Source organism: Loxodonta africana, chromosome 7, assembly GCF_030014295.1.
Source record: "Loxodonta africana isolate mLoxAfr1 chromosome 7, mLoxAfr1.hap2, whole genome shotgun sequence".
Taxonomy (NCBI): domain Eukaryota; kingdom Metazoa; phylum Chordata; class Mammalia; order Proboscidea; family Elephantidae; genus Loxodonta; species Loxodonta africana.
In genome coordinates this window covers 26,337,609-26,341,801 of record NC_087348.1, presented here as the reverse complement: position 1 = coordinate 26,341,801, position 4,193 = coordinate 26,337,609, and the positions used below count along the sequence as shown (strand labels likewise).

At 36.8% G+C, this 4,193-nt stretch overlaps 1 pseudogene; it reads right to left on the bottom strand.

The window, feature by feature from the left end:
* Positions 1-377: 377 nt before the first annotated feature.
* On the bottom strand, positions 378-3,936 carry LOC100654478 (olfactory receptor 8I2-like; annotated as a pseudogene).
* Positions 3,937-4,193: the final 257 nt, after the last annotated feature.

The following is a 4,193-nucleotide window of genomic DNA, read 5'->3' as shown; positions in this document are numbered from 1 at the left end:
CATCCCTCCAATAACGCAGTAGTGTGTTTCAAGGTTGTCCCTTATAACAATTTAAAATACGAAATATTAGATTACGAAATGAAGTTTGCAGGAGTCAGACCCCTGTAATACAGATCAGAGAAGAAAAAAGCTAACAAGTACACTCACAGGTGCACACAAACACAGACAGATCCCATCCCATGAACTACCTTAAGTCATTCCCAAGACTAAAGACTGATTCTCTTTATAGAAGATTTGTTTTAGATAATAGGAAATATGATCAAAAATTTAACTATTATGATGAAATGACTCCACATGATCAAGAGATTTCCCTATACGACCCAATGTCCCCTAGCCTTATCAATGCTGGCACCTCACTGAAATGACCATGATTCTTTTTTTTTGTCCTCTGTTTGTTTTTATTAGTTCTGTACACTTTACTGCTTTGCTCCCAAGTTACCTGCTGTCATTTCTTATTGTTAGTGAAACTTAGGGGCACTCGCACCTTAATTCTCTAATTTTCTGCTCTCAATTTGCAATCAGCTGAGAAAACAGAACATCAAGCTTTATTGGAGGTCAATTTACTCCTTTGTTTACATGTTTCAGTGTGACAGCCTTCTCATACACGCATGGCCAGGCAAAAATTCAGCCACTGCTCAGATAGCTCTTTACTTACTTGTACAGGTTTATGTTCTAAATAATGATGTTTCCAAATAATTTAATACAGTGATCGATATTCACTATACACAAATAAATGATAAATCACCTCCTAAATTTCAAGACTCAAATTGATCATTTATTTTGTGATATGTCATATTAGGTTACCATAATATTTTCCTGAAGGTTGGAGCCCTTTAATGTTTGAATCCACCCAGGTTTGTTTTTGTAACATGCATAGATTTGTCATGGAGATAGTTTTTGATGCATGACTCTCAAGAGAGCGTTCTTCACATCCTTGTTCCTCAGACTACAGATCAGTGGATTCAGCATGGGAATGACAATGGTATAGAATACAGATGCCACCTGTGCCTGAGTCAGGGAGGATGTGTTTTCTGGCTGTAAATACGTGAAAATCAGGGACCCGTAGAAAATTGTTACACCCATGAGGTGGGACGCACAGGTGGAGAAGGCCTTCTGCCTGCCCGCTGCAGACTGGACCCTCAGGATGGCTGAGATGATGGCAATGTACGTGACTATGACGATCAGAAGAGGACTAAGGATGGTGGACCCAGCTAAAACAAAAATCACCGTTTCCGTACTGAAGGCATCTACACAGGACAGGGCCAAAAGGGCTGTGGTGTCACAGAAAAAAATGACTGATGCTGGAATCACAGAACGCCAAACTGCTTATCACACAAACAGATATCAAAGAATTTGCGAAGCCAATCACCTAAGGCGTGGTTCCCAGCCAGCTGCACGCTTTCTGGGACATAACCACTGAATAGAGTAAGGGATTGCAGATTGCTACATAGCGGTCATAGGCCATGGATCCCAGAAGAAAATACTCACTACACAACAGACCAACAAAAAAGTACATTTGGGCAAAGCAGCCAACAAAGGAGATGGTTTTCTGGTTGGACTGGAAATTGACCAGAGCCTTGGGAGTCACGGTGAAGGAATAAAATACGTCAACGAAGCCCAGATTGCTAAGGAAAAAGTACATAGGTGTGTGAAGTTGAGGGTCCATTCTGATTAACATGATTAACCCAAGATTCCCCAAGACAGTGAACAGATAGATAAACAGAAATATCAGAAAAAGACTGATTTGAAGTTCGGGTGGTTTGCGAATCCAGAGAAGATGAATAGGGCCACCTCAGTGAAATTGGACTAGCCATTTATTTCGACTGAGGTCAGTCGCTGGTTTACCTGGTACATAAGAACAATAAAAATCAGAGAAGGGTTCAGGTGTAAGGACCTAATAATCACAGCTTACTTAGACTGAAATAATGAGATGTCACCATGAAGGCAAATATTTAATGATTTCAACACAGTTAAGGATTTATGGGATTTTTACAACAGTGAGCTCATGCATAACAACGATTGTAAGAATGGCTCAGGACTGGGCAGTGTTTCGTTCTGTTGTGCACAGGATCGCTATGAGTCGGAATCGACTCAATGGCACCAAACAACAACAACAAACAGAATCGGCAGCCCCTGATTAAAAAAAAAAAAAAAATTCCAAGTTCAAAACTGTGTGGAATTGATAGCACCCCCCCAAATTTCTCTCTGAAATGATTTAAAGGGATTTCTACTGTGTTGTACCATCCTCTAGCCCAGTCTATTATTAAGCCTTAAATTGTACACTTGTCAGTTTATCTACCGGAATTAATTATACTATTGGAAAATTAAATGCTCATTTGAAGAAAAGACACTCCAGGATTTGTGGATTGAATGATGCTGTTGTGTGGCAGCCTTATTTTTTTGTCACCTGGCAGCTACTTCACAGTGTTTTTTAAAGAGCTGAATAAAAACTTAGATGGACAAAGTTTTGCAAGAGTTTGTAAAAAGAAAAGAAAAAGGAATGTCTTGCTTATTTTACAAATGTATGCTAAAGTTATTTGTACTTTTTTTCTATTACTTTTTTTTTTTCCTCTATTGGTTGGTTAAGACCAAATTAGGAACTTAATCTATGATATATTGCCAATTATTTTGTTTGTGGGGGAACAGAAAAAAAGATTGCTATTGCTTCCAATATAAAGCATGTAATCATCTATGACATCAGGCAGTTGCCAATTCCTTGCCAAACATTGATATTCAAAAGTGGTAATAAAGCAGTGGTAATAAAACAGCTAGAAACAGTAAAATAAGTATGGTTTGCTATCTTTAAAACAAAGTTTAAAAATATAAGGTGATCTAACATTAGAAGTAAATAAAAATATAGGATGATCTATCGTGAGACCTGTAGGGTCACACAACGGCAAGTTTTTTTTTTTTTTTTTTTTTGATTTATCATTAGAAGTTAGATTGCTAATTCAATTGATGTAAATTTGTTATAAATACAATTGAAAGCTACGTGTGCAGTTAATTCCAGTTGGTTTCTGACGTGTAACACTCTATTTAAATAACTCAAAGGGATTTGATGTTATTTAAGCGTACTTAAACGTTCAGCTGCTAACCAAAAGGTTGGCGATTGGAATTCACCAATTACTCCTTAGAAGCGCTAAGGGGCAGTTCTACTCTGTCCTAAAGGATTCCTGTGAGTCAGAATTGACAGGACACTAGTGGATTTGTTTTTTGTTTTTGATTTAATTATTAAGTATCCACACATTTCTTTCTGTTTATCCATGTATTGATTTAGAAAGCATTTATTCAACGAGGGCATTTTGTCTTGCTTCTCCTTAGAGCCAGTTTTCTTAAGTCCTACTGGAAGATGCAGACAAGTAAAAAGGATACTTCTCATTACGGGAGATTCACATACACGCACACGCACACATGAGTTTCAGATGGGACACACACACAAAAAAACCCGTTGCAGTCGAGTCAATTCTGACTGACAGCGACCCTACTGCCCCATACGGCTTCCAAGGAGCACTGGTGGATTCGAACTGCCGACCTTTTGGTTAGCAGCTATAGTTCTTAATCACTACACCACTAGGGTTTCCATCATCAATACAGCATGATAAATAATTTAATGAGTAAATATACAAAGTATTTTAGGAACAGCCACTGGAGAAGAGTTAAGCTGTTTTAGAATTCAGAAATGTTTCAAATAGTAGAAGCTTTAGAAAGGGAATATTTCTAGAAGAAAGGACAGAGAATTGGAAAACACTGAGGTTGAAAAGTTCTCTTTATTTTTAGCAAATATGGATACATTTAAAATTGTTGAATCATAACCTGTGCATGGAATCGTAGCAAATGGAGAGATTAGAAGGGGAGATTAGTCCTCAAATATTCTCAAATGAAATACATTTTATTTTTATAAGATAATAAAATTAGACTTACCTGGAATTCAGTCATCCAAAGAAATCTCCTTCTCTCTCTACTATCTTCTTAATTTCAGGTTTATGATCAGACATTAAGAAAAGAAAATCATCATTAATTTTTTGCATATATTTGCCTTATCTATGATTCCGAATCTTACGAATTGTCTGTTTAATGATCTATATCTGTTGTTTTTGTTGTTTAGCACAGAGCTTTATTTCCTATAAAACGGATATATTTATAATTTATATATAGGATTTATTTCCTATATAATGGATCCCTATAAATATGAT